Consider the following 19,330-nt stretch of genomic DNA (forward strand, 5'->3'; position numbering starts at 1 on the left):
TTCTAGTAAGAACTCTAGCTGCTGCATTTTGGACCAGCTGGAGTTTGTTTATTAAGCTTCCAGAACAACCACCCAATAAAGTATTACAATAATCTAACCTTGAGGTCATAAATGCATGAATTAACCTTTCTGCATTTGACATTGAAAGCATAGGTTGTAATTTAGATATATTTTTGAGATGGAAAAATACAGTTTTACAAATGCTAGAAATGTGGCTTTCAAAGGAAAGATTGCTATCAAATAGCACACCTATAGGTTTATAACTGGTAATGAAGAATTGGCAGAGCAGCCATCAATGGTTAGACAGTGTTCTAGGTTATTACATGCGGAGGTTTTTGGTCTGATATTTAACAACTCTGTTTTTTCAGAATTGAATACTAGTCGCCCAGTTTTTTATATCAGCTATGCATTCCGTTAGTTTAGCAAATTGGTATGTTTTGTCAGGCCACAAAGAAGTATTGAGCTGAGTATCATCAGCATAACAGTGAAAGCATACCCAGGTGAAAAAGACGTAGTATTAAAAATATACTTGAAATTCAAGTAGTATGTTTATAATACATTTGTATTCCCAACATGCTTATTTGAAGTGCAATAAAAATATATTGAATTGCATTTTAATATATTTCTAAAAAGTATACTAGAAGTACTTTTGTATTAAATATATGCTTACTTATACTTCTAAGAAATATGCTAAACAGAAGCATACTTTTAATGTATTTATAAAAAGTATACTAGAAATACTTTGGTAATAAATATATGCTTAGTTACACTTTTAAGGGATATACTAAACACAAGCATACTTTTAGTGACTTTTTAGTGTATTTACAGAAAACATACGTATGTTAACCTTACTTAAAGTATATTTTATGTCTACTTTGTGTAAGAACATAACAAAATGATTACACTTTTAGTGGGTTTTTAATGTACTTTATATTGCAGTAGGCCTACACATGGTTATATTTTAAATATTTATGTATTTATAATTTTAATATTTGGAAAAGTACAATATTTTGAAAAACATTTTTAACATTTACAATGTACAAACGTTTGTCAACTATTATTAAGCATTGCGATATTTAAAATATGTTGTTTAATATGTTGTTCAGTTTTACTTAAAAGGTTATGCTACTTTGGTTGATTAGGCTGTTGTTCATTACATAAAACAATAATTGTAATAAGCTAGGTGTTTATAAATTTGTTCAAGCCTGACGCCTTTATTTTCTAATATATATATTTCTGAAATTCCCACAAGGATTTCAACATCATATATGAAAAAAAAAAAAAACAAACTTGTGTTTAAATTCAAACGACACACTGACCTCCAAAGAGAAAGAAAAACTTGAAATCGCATCATATGACCCCTTTAAACAGTATTATATAGAGCGGTCGCCAGTCGTGTCTCTTTAGGGCACTTGGAGGAAACCACGCAATTTATTTTGGATTACTTTGGCGATGTTTTTTTGCGATTTCAACTTTTTAAAACGTGAACATCTTTGGTGAATCTTCTTTCATCGGAGGGACATAAATCTCTCAGATTTTTGTTAAAATATCTCAGCTTTACTTTTGAAGATGAACGAAAGTCTTAGATGGTTCGGAGCATCTTAAGGGTGAGTGATGACAGAATTCAATTCTTTCAGAATTTCTTTCAGAATTCAGAATTTTTACCAGCTTCTGCAAGCGTCGGGCTTTTGGAACCTCACTGTACGGTCAGATAAGTATGATTTGAACCATTTCCACTAATTCCAACATAATTTTCTAGTCTATTCAAAAGAATGTTGTGGTCGATCGTGTCAAATGCAGAGCTAAGATCCAGTAGCACTAATAGAGAGATACAACCACGATCAGATGATAAGAGTGTTGGGAAATGTCTGCGTCTGTTGATGCTTTATTTTTTGTTAATTTTGCAACTGTATCATTAACACTTATTACTCCAGATCAGTGGTTCCCAACCTTTTTCAACTCGCGGCCCACACAACCAAACACATATGTTTCCGCGGCCCACTGCAAAAAAATTAACTGACTTGGGTTCAGTTAACCCAACACCTTTTCAGTGTAAAAAAACTCAATAGGCTTGGACACATATTCACTGTGTTTAGTCTCCAGGTGCCGTCGTAGTTTGCTCGGTTTCAAAGCTTCATTTGATAAGACTTCTGAGCAAACAACGCAGAGCGGTAGCTGCTTGTTCTCCGCTCCCACACATGTGAGGCCTCGCACTAGATAGTCACTACTGTATTTTCTTTTAGATTTATTTTGAGTCTTTTCAGTGTCAGGCTTACTTGTAGATGGAGAAACATCTGCATTTGTTCTTTTCAGCGACCCTGCTGACAGCCATTTATCCATGTTTTAATCGTCTATTCAAAAGAATGTTGTGGTCGATCGTGTCAAATGCAGCACAATTTTATACAATTCTTCCTCTCCTATAGCAGATAATGAGTGGAATTGTTCCTCAGGGGATCTATAGTGCACAATCTGATGCAATACTGTAGCTGATGGCTACATGGTTATAATTTTATCTCTAATAGTATCAATCTTGGAAGTAAAGAAGTTCATAAAGTCATTACTTATGCAGCAAAAATATTTTACAATTGGCGGTTTATTCTTAAACCAATCAGCGAGCTTGAATAGTGGAAGCAAAGTAACAGTTTAATATTTATTTTTTATTGAATTATATATATGAAATTAAGATATTATGTTATGACTTAGAAATTTAATGAAATGGCAATGAACAATAAATGCATTCAAAATATCAAATATGGCTTCGACAGTTGATTGAGTCGGCAGCGACTTACAGAAAAGGAAATCCTCTTGTATTATGACTTAGAAATTTTTACATATATTAACAATATTATTATTTTTTAAAATAGTAATTGGCGGCCCCCCTGCAATAGTGGGCCGTGGCCCACAGGTTAAAAACCACTGCTCTAGATAATGTTATATAAAGCACCATTACTTCAAACAAGAAATACTGAAAATTTTACTATAAATTGTAGCAACTCCTCCCCCTTTACCTTTTGGACGCGGCTCATGTTTATAACAGTAATCTCGGGGCGTAGACTCATTTAAAGTAATGTAATCATCTGGTTTTAGCCAGGTTTCTGTCAAACATAGCACATCTAGCTCATGATCTATGATCATATCATTTACAAAAAGTTTATTTGAAAGGGACCTAATATTCATTAGCCAAGCTTTAGCATTTGTTTATCTGTATTACATCTGTTTTTTTTTAACATTGATTAAATTGTTACCCTTAAATTGGTTTAGACGTAAAAATTATCTATAGTCTCTATAGTATGATATAGGTGAAGGAGTCTTTATGTGCTGAGATTTTTTTTTCAGTATTCTTTGACAGTATTAGGACAGATGTACCTGGGATTAATTCATACATTTAAAACATTGTCGTTCATCATATAAGAGATTTATTCAAGCCTATGCAGACAGGTTGGCCTAAGAAACACAGATCCTGCGATTGTGCTTTATTATGACTGCCTCATAAGTGCTTTTTGTTGTTGTTCCAAGAGATGTACAACCTCAGAGAGCCAAACTGGTGGCTATTGGTACACAAGCCATCATAAACACACAAACCATTTGTGTGCAATGTAACAACTGCTCTCACTCCACCTGTCAACCTGTCTATCAAATACAGCCAACTATGGACTGGACCTCCTTGAAACAGAGAGCTCTACTCCAATGCTCTGTTTTTTTTTTCTCTCTCTGATCTCATTTTCCCTACAGTAAATGGCCAGAAATATTCAATTATACAGTGTCAGATGCACGTTTTCTGCTATTAAGGTAACATCTTAGTTGAAGTTGATAATCGTGGTTCTTTGAATCAGTTGAGTTCAAGGAGACACTTCTTTTTATTACCTCCAGAATGATTGAGGAGTGAAGTGATAGAATCCACCCAGACTGCTTATAAACAGCTGCCTCTGAAGGCAAGCTCTGAAAGTAAATTGTCATTGATTTCCGGCTTTCCATAAGGTGAAACTGTGGAACTTTTGTGCAAATGCTCCCTGAATATAAAGCTAAATATTTGAGGCCTCCCAATATGCACGTTTCACATGCATTATGCAGTCATCAGTCAGGAAATTAAATTTAAATTGGCTTTACAAAACCTTAACCAATTTAAAATGCCATATCATGTAAGTCAAGCTTTTGTGCGGCAGACATTTTTTACATGACAAACTTCCACCTTTTCTCTGATCCCTACAATTAAAAATCAAATGTTTACTTGCTACACATCACTGTAAACTCTGTTATGATTGGCTACTGTCTTCACAATCTAGTAACAGTATACATATTGCAAGTTCACTGTCAGGTCCAATAATTCACAGAACAAACATTTGTCACACAAACTTCAGCATTGGGACATTGGGATCTTTACAAAGGACTGCAAGTATTTTTTGCAACCCTCTACATTGCGAGTAAATCACTCGCATATGCGCGACTAAATCTTCACTCTGGTGACTAAATGATGTCTAATATTAGCTAATGGCTAATACATTCTCAGATTTTACTCGCCAGTGTGTGAATTTGCCCGAGTATAATGTACTCAAATTGAAAAAATTTCTACCCTCTGACACTCTACATTTGGTCCCTCTCTGATAACAGTAAAAGTTACATATATATATATATATATATATATATATATATATATATCAGTCTGGCGAGTAAACTAAAAAAATTACTAGCCAATGGCGATTCAATTGCCAAGGTGTCCGTAGAGGGTTGTTTTGACTTGAAAAATTTCAGAACAAGCCATTTGTGAAGCTTAGTTTGAACAGAAGGTCTTTTTGGAAAGGGGAGGGAGGACTTACATTCTGTTACATAATACATGAAATGCCTACGTTTCAAAACATCAAGGAGAAATAGATTTTATACATGCTTTGATCCCTTTATTTTGAAACTATCAATTGATTCTCTGTATATAGTGTTGAGAGCAGCTTAGGACACTACAGATTGAAGGCACTAAATAGTTTAATATGCAGGTGTTAATTTATTTAAAAAAGAAGATTGTAGGGTGTACTGTTATAAACCTGGTCTGCAGGCTTTAATTTGAAAATGAAAGGAGTGTGAGATAAATGGCTTCCAATTAAGGGTTGAAGTAAAAGAACATGTTGTACGTATCTTTAGCTTCAACAGCTGGCTAGAAGCCTTCAGAATTACTTCTGAATACCATCTGGTGGGAGGTAAATGGAAAACAAAATTGAGTAAGAGTGTGCTGAGTTGAAGAGGTGTAAGAACAATAAATAATAAATAACCAGCATACTTTTGATTGGTTCTCAAGCCATTATATAAAAACTAGTGGATTGGTAAAAGTTAAATGAAATTTTTTTTCCTCAACCAATTTCAAAGGTAATTCACAATTGTGCATCACTGGTCAAGTTATTTCTCATAGTTTACAACTTTGAAAAATTCATCTAATAACATCCTATATGTTTTATGTACCGTATATGTTTACATACTTGTCTAAAAGGGTGATTCATCTTTACTCCACTTTAGCATGTCATCACTGACAGACAGGACAATGCCTGCAGTGTGTGAATAGTTAGCCAAAGTGTCAAATAATAGCTACAGAAGACCCATGTGTTGAGACAAAGATGATTAACTGCATGACAATGACAACAGTTTTTTGTTTTATATTCACAATACATTTGCTGAAAGTCTTTCTACCATGTGCCTTTGTGTCAAAGGCCTAATTAAATGTAATCTTTTGAAAGGATCTAAATTAATCTTTTTTATTATTATTATTATTTATGTGTTTAGAAATGGGATAACATTTATTATAGCTAAAACATGATGTATTTCCCTCCTGGACAAGCTCCGGAGTGGAGACTTTTTAAATATTTTATTTATAACAGTTTTAATACAAACATAAAACAAATCAAAGTCTTATTTAATATATACAAAAATATACTGCACATAAAAAAAAATACACACATATATATATATATATATATATATATATACATATATACATACATACATCCCATCCCCACCGGAACATGCACCAAATATACTGAAGAAAAAAAAACACCTTAAGGACATACTTAATCAAACGTAAACAAAACATTAAAAATTAAGTGAAAAACAAATTTAAAATCTTAAGGAAGGAGCCCCAGATTTTATCAAATTTTTTAGAAGCATCGATCTTAGAAACACGCATCTTTTTGAGCTTGAGGGCAGAAACCATTTCAGCCAACCATTTATTGAAACTAGGTGGTAAAGTGGACTTGCAATCCATCAAAATCACCCTTTTAGCTACCACCAAACCAAACATTAGAGACAATTGCTGAGAACGTGTTACTGCTAATGTAGGGTCAGAACATCCGAGCAAAGCTAACTCAATATCTGGACTGATATCTTCTCCAAAAACAGTACCACTGAAAGATATTCTTCCAAAACTCGGAAATCTTAGGGCAAAACCAAAAAGTATGAGCATGAGTGCCATCTGAGCTCTTGTACTTATCGCATAATGGAGAAACTGAAGGGTAAATTTTATTGAGTTTAGTTTTGGAATAGTGTGCAACACTTTAAACTGTATAAATTGTAATCTAGCATTAATAGAGCAAGTATGAATTTGTTTCAGTCCCTTATCCCAAATCTCATTGCAGATGTTCAATCCAATTTCATTCTCCTATGCTAATTTGAGGTCATTTGAAGAAACTGCAAAATGAGAGACAAACAAAGAAACAAACTGTCACCAAATGTTTCTAAATTAATCTTTGCAGCATATAGGTTCCTATATAAATATACAGCACCTCACAGTTTGATAACTGAAAAGTCTTTATAAAAATATAAATTTGAAAAAAATATATAACTTAGTAAAGACAGTATCTAGCTTGGCACTTTTGAAAAATCATTTTAAAAATTCACAAAACCAATTCTACTCTTAAGATGCTACAGTTAACTATTATTGGACATTCCTGAGAAGGCAGAATAAAAATTCAATCAAAAGCCTGAGCATAACTATCATTTCTCTTGTAGTGCTATTAACCACAATTGCTACATCTATTAATTTTTAAGTGAACAAGCTCGCAGCACAAGGTTTTCTTATTTTATTTCTGAATTCTCCTTCAAACTACCACCATCTTGTGTTTTAACTTTCATATATGAAGGTGCAGATTTTGAGCAGACTGACGTGAATACAGCAGTTCCACAAAATGACATTTGGGTGACTGACTATTTTAAAAGGCACTTCATGAAGTGTGTTAATCTGTAAAATAGTTGTTCTCTTATGTTGAAGAGCTGATGCATTAAAGATGGCATCTAGTGAGCAGATGACAGTCCTGTCCTCGACCATGGAGTGCAGTGAGAGCTCTCATGAGTGGCTCAAGCCTACTCAAATCAAACTCTCACATCAATGGGCAAAACTGAGTTGGAAGCCCATGTAATTTGAAGAAACTTTTGCAAGTCTCTGGATGCGTATTTAATTAAGTACTATAGGTGTTACTCTTTGACACCCTGTGACACCTATTTTTACAGTTAAATCTGCTTTATGCTTATAGTTTCAGCAGTGTGTGAAGTTGTGCTTAAAAGAAGGTTGCGTCACAAAGTGCTCTTTTTTTATTAATATAAATATATTAATCTGTTGGCACTCTCTCATCTATTTGATTAATATTAATATTTATAAATTCGTACCTTTTTCTGTTTATTGGTTACACTCTGTGCCTCATGGTCCAATATTCACTAAATAATCTGTTTAATTAGAACGGTGCCTCAATCGGAATTATCGTAAATTTCCTAATCGGAAACTGGACGTGAACGGCGGTTGTAGCTATTGTATCGTACAATGGAAGTACTTACTACTGGGAAACTCAGAGATAATTTTGATACTCGAGTTTCCGGGTTGGGCGGCCATACACTTTAAACATGTATAGGGCATGATTGCTGCTGTCAATGCTATTCTTTATTAATTTTTCCACAACAACTAGTTGTGCATAGATGATGATTGTGCACAAAGTGAAGAATTTAGTCAATAGTCTGGAGTTAATGGATTAAAGAAAATATTACATTAAAAAGCATGGATACATTATTAAATTTTTCGACAAATGAGACTGCATTAAAAAATCAAACTGAAAGTGTTTTAGCCCAAGTTTCATTACCAGGTAGGGGGAAGAATGCTATATCGGTGGTGCTGCATTATTGTTGTGGATTATTTATTTAGCAGTTCTCCAATATTCTCAGCAGCTCTGTATGGTGAGATAATCAATCTAGAGCCCTCAGCATTGAACTGCTCATTCTGCTCTGTGTCAGCCTGTGTGTCCCCTTAATTAAACCATCCAAGCTAAAGTACACCATTTATTTTGACTTGCTGTTCCTAAGGTAGCTAGGAACAAACAGAGTGTGGGAAGTGTGGTCAACTGGTCTTCAAAAATAAAAATAAAAACTCAAGAACTACTTTGCTTGCAAATTATTATTATTATTATTATTATTATTATTATTATTATTGCAAATTAAGAAACAGATTTAATTTCAAATTAAAAACTATAAAAAATAGAATTTTTAATTTAGGCACAGCACAGAAACCAGTTTGCCTCCATTCAATTGGAGTGTTGTTCATTATTTAAAATGCACAGAATGTGTCAACTGGCAGGTGTCCAAAGCATGAGCAAAATACATCCTCCATTATTTCCACAAATAATTAGAGAAATATATTTCCCATGAGAACCTCGTCTGATCTTACTGCTTATCATCTAATCTGTTCAAAGAGATCTCTGGGAAACAGGCTTTCCTTCACACCTACACAGAAAGGCGGCAAAGATTTCATAATGAGTATGCAATGCACCTTTGCTTAGATGTGCTTTTCTCTTTGGATACAGAGCCAAGAGTAAATGTTTGATGTCCTTGGAAATTAATCATCCAGAGCTTTTTGCTTTTGGTGGGGATGGAATGATTCACAACAAACTAATTCTTTATCTATGCATTAATAATAGTTAGTTAGTTGTTAGGTATGGGGTACGATTAATATCTGCTTTATTATTAGTACTAATAAACAGCCAATATGCTAGTAATATGCATGCTAATAAGCAACTAGTTAATAGTGAGAACTGGTCCCTAAACTAAAGTGTTACCGTAATTAGCAATGTAGAACTACATACTGATTTTACTGAAAAATAATATGTAAATACGTTTAGGTTTCTGTCATATGTGATTGCATATTGTGATTTGCAAAATGCCCCTGTGTGAATTAAATATATTAAAACCTCAACAACATAATGGTAAACAGATACTGAATATATTTTAACTGAATCATGTTGCAGGCAGACCTTGTGTAGAGTTGAAGTAAACTATCTTCTGGGTGTAGACTTATGGCTTGTTCTTGAAAAGAAAGATCCAAGTTTATCTTGAATTCATTTCTGTTGTCTAAAGCATCCTGTTGAGGTTGTGCTATTTTTCTAAATGGATGAATGGTTATGCATTAACAACATAATTCATTGTAGTGAATCAGCTCATGGGGAAATATGAATAATTAATCATAACTAGTTATAATTAATTATAAATTTGGTGGAGTTTGCTTCGTGTTAACTAATGTTTATTGATAGTATGCCCTTTCAGCTATTTCCTGTGAAAGTTACAAGTTAATCTTGTAATGACATGAGTTCGGTTATAGATTTGCACAAGGTTGGCAAGTGATTTCACAGCCTCATGCTATGGGCACCTGCACACTAGAGAAAGCTCAGATGGAGAGTTTTACGGTCCATTTTGAAGATGTAGAAAGAGCGGGGTCAGTTTTAAATCAAGGGGGAATACAGTGAATTGGATTTCCGAAAGCACAGCTGAACCCTCTTATCTGACATTCATAATGGTCAATGGATACCTACGTCAGAATGTTCTCAACTTTGATGGACCCTTGAGTTTTTCCTCTACATTTTTACAATGCACCATCTCCATTGAAATCATATAATATTTACCATTTCTATATTTAATATTCATTTCTAATTTTCATTCCAGTACAGTACATTCTGTCGCAGGTCTTGCTGCTGGAGCTTGTGCTGCATAACCTTGAATGTTAAATTAAATGGTGTTTGGTAATAACTTGCATTCTATATGAAATAATTGCATAGGATAAAGGAAAGATAATTTATTTTTACATTTCTTTTTGTGTGTTTGCAAAAACCTGCTGTTGTGGAAGGAATAAAAAAATATTTGTGAAAAAAGCTAGTGACAGAAAGAAAAGTCTTGAATATTCTGAATATTTTTCAACTCCTCTTGTAGCTTTCTGCAGTTTTGATGTGGAGAAAAAATCACAAGAAATATAAAAAAATGAAATATGAAAAAAGAACAGAAAGAAAAGAACAAAAGTACTGTTGAAGCAATTAATGAAGTCATGATCACATTCATTTGTTTTTGTTTGGGAAACTGGTTTGAAAACAATTATTTTTTAAATTCCATTTGGTGCACTGTTTGTTTTTGAATACTCACTCTCCCATAAGTGATTGCTCATCAACAATGCAAAAATAGCAACCCTTTAGAAGTGGATTTTGATTACATCACAGAACATGTTATTATGGGAATAGCATTGGCTAAATGAGTGTATGAGCAACTGAAGAGTTAAGCCATCTGCTTTCCTCTCTCCTAAGACCTGCACAATTTTGTTCAAGAGGTGGAGGATTGTGAAAATTGTTGATCCAAACAATATCTTTAATAAATGTGGTAGATCAGCATGCAGAAAAGAAATGGTGGACTGAACTGACTTTTGCTCTCAAAGGGTTGTGGAAAGTGGTACAGGGCATGATCAAGCTGAAGAACTAGACTTGTCCTTAATTATTGAAATACATAATGAAGACAGACATGATGGGACTTTCTTCACAGCATTGATTATGCAGTAAGAAATTTATAGAGCAAGTCAGGCTTTTAAAAAGAAATTTGCCTGTTCAGACAGATTTGCACAGATGTGATTTTAACAAATGTTGAAATTGTTGATGAATAAAACATGAGGAAATGGAAAGGATACATACATTCCTTGCAAATTTGTATAGAGTCTTGTGGATTGGCACCCTTTGAGAATAGTATATTCTCAGCTGCATTTGGCTAATTGCTTTTATGCAAGGATGTGGCTTTGATCATGTTGAGCCTGTCTAAAAAGTGGGAACATTACTGTGGAAGACATTAAAGGCAACCTTGTGTTTGAGGCTTGATGAGAAAAGCTTTGCTTTTTATAGCAAAGTCTTTGTTGTAAATTGGATATGAAAGCCTGGCTTAGATGATGAGGCTGTATGTTGTCATATTTCGTAAAATGTGTTTTCAGAATTATTACATTCAGGTATAGCCTAAACCTGAGGGAGTGAAATCATTATGGCATGTTTATTTTTTTGTTTCTCATACAAGTGAGTTGTTGGACTGCCGCTGATGAGATGCAAGATTCTTTGACTGGCTTTTAATGGCAGAGATTTTACTTTGTGGTTGCACAGTACGCGTTCATGTAATTACTGCACAGTGTGCTTTTGAAAAAGTCTCAATTTTATTCTCTGTATTCAGCTTAGCAGTGTAATTCAAAATGAATGAATCATATCTTTTTATAATTATTTAGTCCGTATCGGTTTCAAACTGTTAGCTTTGTGTTTTAGGACATAAAGTGCTGTGAAAAAGTTGCCCTCTGTCTGATTTTCTAAACTTGTGCACATTGTTAACTTTGTGGTCACATATTTACTATTACTATTAATATTACTAAATAATATTACTATAATTACTAAATGACAACCTGGTACGTTCTAAAGTTGTACACTTCCTCAAACTCGGAATTATGCATTTCTATGGCGACGCTATTAACGCCAAAATGAATCTGTGCAATTTGAGTAATCAGTAGACAAAACAACAATGTAACAATCGTTATGCAAATGCATTATTATAAATTATAATTTATTTAGTGGGATATTAAAGGGATAGTCCACCTAAAAAAATGAATTCTGTCATCATTTAGTCAATTTGCTCACCCTTGTGCTGTTCCAATCCAAACTTGATGACATCCAATTCTGTGGAACATAATAGAAGATATTTTGAAGAATGTATGACATCCAATTCCGTGGAACATAATAGAAGATATTTTGAAGAATGTATGACATCCAATTCTGTGGAACATAATAGAAGATATTTTGAAGAATGTATGACATCCAATTCTGTGGAACATAATAGAATATTTTGAAGGACGTTGGTAACCAAATAGTTTTGCTTCCCATTGACTTCCTTTGTATGGTCAAAAATATAATGGAAGTCAATGAGAACTGAAACTATTTGCTTACTAACATTCTTCCAATATTTAAATTTATTATGTTTGATTGTATTGTCAGCCCTATTAATAATCAGCAGGCTCCTTCACCAGCAAAATCACATCTTCTGTACAGCTGAACTCAGAAAAGACATTACTTAAAGTGGGTTATATTTCAATAGACTCTTTATCACTTATGCACATCCACGGTGCTGAATCGATTGTCTGATTGTTGAGGCACATTCTGCTGCCTTGAATCTGTGACAAAAGCCCTGCCATGCTCCCACGGGCTATGCTTCATTAGAGAGTAGGAATGGGTAGTATAGGCATGCCTGACAGCCGCTGATAGAGCAACAGATGATGCCAGAAGCTGCGCTACTTTGTCACGGCACACTTTAGCAGACTCTAGTCTGGATCTGGATCAGAAGAAAGCATTCTGGCATTTTGGGGTGCTTTTGATAAGAGTCTGACATTTTACACCCGCATGCAATTGATGACATGCGGAGGCTTTGAATGGCTCGTAGGACGTTGATTGAAGTTTATTAACAACCAACCATTGATAAACTGTAATTTCACAGGAATCTTCCTCCATTCTCCAAAAATAAAAACTGATATATATAGTAGAGAACAGATAATGGCATTTTAATTAGAGAAATACATAAATTGACCCACCAGCAATAAAGCACATGTGATATTTATTACATAAGTGCTAGTCAGTTAAATAGTCCATCACGTTAAATGACCAAATAAGGAGAAATGTTGAAACACTTGAATAAAAGCACTGTAGATAAAACCTGTGACCTGCTGTGAACTCACGCCATCCTCCAGCTCTCCTTTCAGCTACATTATAAAGAGTGAAAGAAAAGAGGTGATTTCAGATGCAGTATAGAGCGGGTTTTATTTAATCATGTATCAAGAGATGCAAATTAGAGGAACAATATTAAAACGATTACATATTGAAAGTGGTATCATTATGTGGTTAGATCTGTATGATGGAGGATGAAAAATCTCTTCCTTTTCTGGATTTAAGAGTTTTCTAAATGAGATCCTAGCTCTGTCACCCTGTCCCTAGATACAAATAGCAATCTTCCACAGTAGTTATTATCCATCCATTTCAGGAAATGTCGTTAAGCACCCGAAGATGGGCAAAATAGCCAGATATTCAGCTCCTTTTCATTATAATCAGATCCATAGAAGTGGCCCTAACAGAAGCAGTCCCCTAAAGCACATATTTTATTGGGTGTTCCTGGACAACATGTTTATTGCATATGCTATGGTGTGATGGATTATGGTCTCCAGAAAGACTCAGCTGAGCTGTTGTTATTGATTTCAGAGTGGCAGAAAGAGCACAAGGTAATTTACTCTCTTGACTTAACACCCACACGTCCATATGCACCCACAACCCACAAAATTGCTTTATATAAGTTAAAATCATTCATAACTGACTCTTACTTGTGCTACTTGAGCCGCTGTTTATGGCCCTGAAATCTTGCTATTGCTATTGTCTTCAGCAAATAATTACACTTGAATGAAGAAGCTATGTCAGGCTTGGCTGTCTAATTAAGAATCTCAACTAAGTGTCCCTTGAGTCAAATATGCAAATTACCTCAGTGGTTTCTTGATGACACGACTGTGGAGAACGATGGACCATAGTGAGGTTTGACATCATGTTTAATTTGATGTGAGTGAAAAGAGGCTGTGAGGGACAGACAGAGCTGCACGATTTTGAGTTTTGCTTTACACAGCAGTTCGATAAACAAGAATTTGATATAGAGGAATTTACATATTAGATGCAATACTGCCAGTTAATTAGTCTGTTGTTTTTTTTTCTGCGACAATGGAAATTCCAAACAATGTCAAAGTGGAATAAAAACCAAACATCACAAAGCAGCTGTGTTTCGTTCCTAAATGAATCTGCATTTGTAAATGAATCTGTTGAGTGAATGATTCCATGATTGACTCATAGTTATTTTGTTTCTGAATGAATAGTTTTTTTTTTTTTTTACAAATCTGTTGAATGAAGGATTCCTTGGCTGACTCATAGTTAATTTGTTTCTAAATGAATCTGTGTTTTTAAATGAATCGGTTGTGTGAATGATTCCATGACTGAGTCATAGTTATTTCGAATGAATCTGTGCTTTTGAACGAATCGGTTGAGCGAATGATACAAGGACTCACTCATTATAACAGTCACTGTATGAATCAGTGTATTTGAATTAATGGTTCAAATGGTTCACTCATAAAGTTGCTCAGTCACTCATAAACTTGTTGCCATCTACTGGAGTAGCCATGTAACATGCAGAAAGATTCACTGAAAAATCCCCACCACTAATGCACAGACTGACAGTGAAAATTACTAGTGTTATTGGACTTTATATCAGCACTCTTGACTTCTTTCAGCCAGTCAAATATGAGGATCAGATCTAATTGTTTATAAGATATTAGCACTGTACAGTACAATCAATTGAACTGACCATCCCTCAGAGCCTCATTTTCATTCACATCACATTTCATTAAATCTGGCATCTACCCAATCTAAAGTTCATGAACCATCTCAATTATCAAAGTCTACAGCATAATTCCACAATTCACTGCTGTACAGTACACAAACAACTGTATGAGCTTTTCTCTTTGTAATACATATCTCCCTCAATTTCCTGCTGGATCTCCTGTTCATTTGCTGTTAATAGACCAAAATAAGTGTTATTATGAAGTTTGTGTGTTTACATCCAACCGTTTTTTTTTTTGTGATGTCACTGTTAAATAAGCCACAATCAATGAAACTGAGTTATGTGGAACACTGAAGTGTTTTGATACTTTTTGAGACTGTTCAGTATCTAGGGAGAAATATTAAGGGGAGACACTGCAGGCAAAAACACTATTTTTTCATGCACCTGTCAATTTTGAGATTTTGGGCTTTTTGGCTTTTCATAAAGTGTTGATAAAGACTAGTGGAAACAAAACATCCAAAAGACACTGTTAAGTGCTTATTTTATAGCACTTTATCTATTTGTGTCAATAGATTTCAATTACAATACATATTTTTAAAGGCCGTTTTCTCAAAATGAGTTTTTTCTCCTACACTGAGCCATAAATCTCCACTTCAGTAGCACTTACACACACCAAACTTTACATTTTTATTCCTGTCTATATTCTGAAGATTTTTACAGAGGGATTTGTTCATATATAATTTGCTTGATTGTATACATAGTTTTTTTTTTTTTTTTTACAAATCTGTTGAATGAAGGATTCCTTGGCTGACTCATAGTTAATTTGTTTCTAAATGAATCTGTGTTTTTAAATGAATCGGTTGTGTGAATGATTCCATGACTGAGTCATAGTTATTTCGAATGAATCTGTGCTTTTGAACGAATCGGTTGAGCGAATGATACAAGGACTCACTCATTATAACAGTCACTGTATGAATCAGTGTATTTGAATTAATGGTTCAAATGGTTCACTCATAAAGTTGCTCAGTCACTCATAAACTTGTTGCCATCTACTGGAGTAGCCATGTAACATGCAGAAAGATTCACTGAAAAATCCCCACCACTAATGCACAGACTGACAGTGAAAATTACTAGTGTTATTGGACTTTATATCAGCACTCTTGACTTCTTTCAGCCAGTCAAATATGAGGATCAGATCTAATTGTTTATAAGATATTAGCACTGTACAGTACAATCAATTGAACTGACCATCCCTCAGAGCCTCATTTTCATTCACATCACATTTCATTAAATCTGGCATCTACCCAATCTAAAGTTCATGAACCATCTCAATTATCAAAGTCTACAGCATAATTCCACAATTCACTGCTGTACAGTACACAAACAACTGTATGAGCTTTTCTCTTTGTAATACATATCTCCCTCAATTTCCTGCTGGATCTCCTGTTCATTTGCTGTTAATAGACCAAAATAAGTGTTATTATGAAGTTTGTGTGTTTACATCCAACCGTTTTTTTTTTTGTGATGTCACTGTTAAATAAGCCACAATCAATGAAACTGAGTTATGTGGAACACTGAAGTGTTTTGATACTTTTTGAGACTGTTCAGTATCTAGGGAGAAATATTAAGGGGAGACACTGCAGGCAAAAACACTATTTTTTCATGCACCTGTCAATTTTGAGATTTTGGGCTTTTTGGCTTTTCATAAAGTGTTGATAAAGACTAGTGGAAACAAAACATCCAAAAGACACTGTTAAGTGCTTATTTTATAGCACTTTATCTATTTGTGTCAATAGATTTCAATTACAATACATATTTTTAAAGGCCGTTTTCTCAAAATGAGTTTTTTTCTCCTACACTGAGCCATAAATCTCCACTTCAGTAGCACTTACACACACCAAACTTTACATTTTTATTCCTGTCTATATTCTGAAGATTTTTACAGAGGGATTTGTTCATATAACCGCTGGGCTACATCATGTGTCATTCACCGGTGAGAAAACTTTTAAAGTACTACAATACCAGGAAGGAAGATCGGGTTGTTGATGTTTGTCTGCCATTCTCACTCTGTCTGCACAGCGTAAAATATTTTTACCCTATTCACCTGCAGTGTCTCGCCTTAAAATGGCTACTAAAGGTTAAGTGTTCCTTTCAATGTACACTTCAGAAAAAGGTCTATTTTTGATATAGACCCAGCACAAATCATGTCACGACATGAAGTAGACTGATTAAATATGCTAACATATTAGAGAGTGTATAATTATTGGTGTTTTCTCAGGCAGCAGTGGAGTGCTAAGAGGAATATACCGAAACTAACAGGTTGCTGTATTGAGCTCCTCGTGATCTCGTAACTGGCAAAAATCCATCTCTGAGTGAAGATCTTCTGTGAGATCAAAGAAAAATGTTTGACATTGACGTTCATATGCTCAGATCACGCCAAACGTTAGGAAATGTTTTCTTAAAGGGGTCATATGATGCGATTTCAATTTTTCCTTTCTCTTTGGAGTGTTACAAGCTCTTGGTGCATCTCCAGACGCTACAAATATGGTGTAGCGTCTAAGATGGTGGCACGTCTTTCTGTCTGTGCGTGATTGAGTGGTTGATGTTTGTTTGTTCATGGGATATTTGCCAACTATTCATTTTGTGAACGTTCGTAAAATATAACTATAATATAGAGTCGGAATTCGTCATACTCGATGGTTGTTTTATGACAATAATATACACAATGACCTGAAGGATGTGTGTGTTCATTCAAAGAAAGGTTTTCCTATTAATTAATTAGAGAAGAGTCCATTTTTACTGTGCACTGTGGATTTCCTATGGAAATTGTAGTGAGAGGGGTGACTCTCAACATCCCATTAGGTCTTAAAATCTATCTGGTCTAGCAGAGGTATCAGGGTTGCCATGGTAACCAGGGTCCTGGGCCTCGTTCACAGACATCTTGGCACCCAGTATGTTTATTGGGTGAGGGGTCTGTGAATGTTTGTTAATCTAATGAATAATTGATTTGTTAAATCAAATGAAAAATGGTGTGTCTGATTGGTCCAGACGCTACACCTGGATGACATGAACACAATCAAGCACGAGAGAAACTGGGTCACGGAGCACATGGGGAGGTAAAACACAACAAAACAGGTCCATATTCCTGACACATGATGCAAAAGAGATGCCATGATGTCAAAATACTTGAGACATAGGACTCTCTCATGTGTTGTTGTCTCAATAATTCCTAGTGTTGGTCGCATAAAGTATTTCTGAATTTGTATATTCTTTGATAGGTTGCATCTTCAACTCCACTGAATTTAATGGTTTGAGTTCTGATTTTTTTGGAATCAGTTTACCATTAATTATGAAAAGGTAAAAAAAGACTCATGAAACTTGAGCTTGTCTTTGCTGTCACAGCTGAATGGAGCTTCGTTACTCATGTTTTGATTGGCTGGTTTCAGTTCCATTGACGCTCAAGCCAGTGTTTTGCTGTTGAAAGTACACTTATTTTAAACTAGTGAATCTGATTAATAAATATTTTGGGCTGGATTAACTTGTCTTTTTATTTAAAATTGTGGGATTGTACTGTTCTAGTTTTATAATTCAACCAGCAGGAATTGCTTTTTATCAATGTGTAGTGATGCTATATAAACCTATTCCGAATTTTTATTAAACCTACATGGTGGATGATGCAGAAATAAAAGCAAACGAATTGCCCCAGTGTTCACATTAATATAAGTCTTGTGGAACTAGACTTTTGAGTATGAACATAAAGTCTGCGCTATTCTTACCAAAACTTGCCACGCCGGGACACGGCATCACAGTATGGTAAGGGGCGTAACATTTCCGTCACACGCTTGAGGTATTCAGCCAATCATAACACACTGGATAGCTGGCCAATCAGTGTACACCTCGCTTTTCAGAACGATGAGCTTTGTAAAAGTCGACACGTTTCAGAAAGGCGGGGCATAGAGGAGCAACAATAATGTACATTATGTGGAAAATAATGTTTTTTTAACCTTAAACCACATAAACACATTGCATTACACCAAATACACAACATAATGTTATTTTTAGCAACGTCATATGACCCCTTTAATTCTGTGGCTTAGCAGAAATGATGAATGATCTGTAATACCACTGAGAGCTTCAATAAATATCCTTGGATGAACTAACTGCTGTAAATATGCAGAAATGGCAGCGGATACTTAATTGTGCACGGAAGCTTTCGAATTTGCCATCAACGACTAATATGCAGAACAAGCCAATTGAGGCTTAATTTTCTTAATTTTGCATTACTGATGAGTGCATAATGTAATATTGAAGCTTTTTAAATTTTCATGACTGGTTTGTTCCATATTTATGTGCAGCGTTTTGCGGTTATATTTTCAAAAAGCAAAGGGTGTAATACGAATAAATAGCCCATGTCCATGATTAATAAACATAAACATAAACTAAAAGCATCTGGTAGAAAATAGTGGCTGGTTTGTAATGTTTACTTACTTACTTAGCTTCTCCAAGTGTTGAAACATTATAATTTATGTAGCGTCTGGACCAATCAGACACACCATTTTTCATTTGATTTAACAAATCAATTATTCATTAGATTAACAAACATTCACAGACCCCTCACCCAATAAACATACTGGGTGCCAGGATGTCTGCAACGGAGGCCCAGGACCCTGGTTAC

This window comes from Sinocyclocheilus rhinocerous, unplaced genomic scaffold (genome assembly GCF_001515625.1).
Source record: "Sinocyclocheilus rhinocerous isolate Xijiao unplaced genomic scaffold, SAMN03320098_v1.1 scaffold1912, whole genome shotgun sequence".
Lineage (NCBI taxonomy): Eukaryota > Metazoa > Chordata > Actinopteri > Cypriniformes > Cyprinidae > Sinocyclocheilus > Sinocyclocheilus rhinocerous.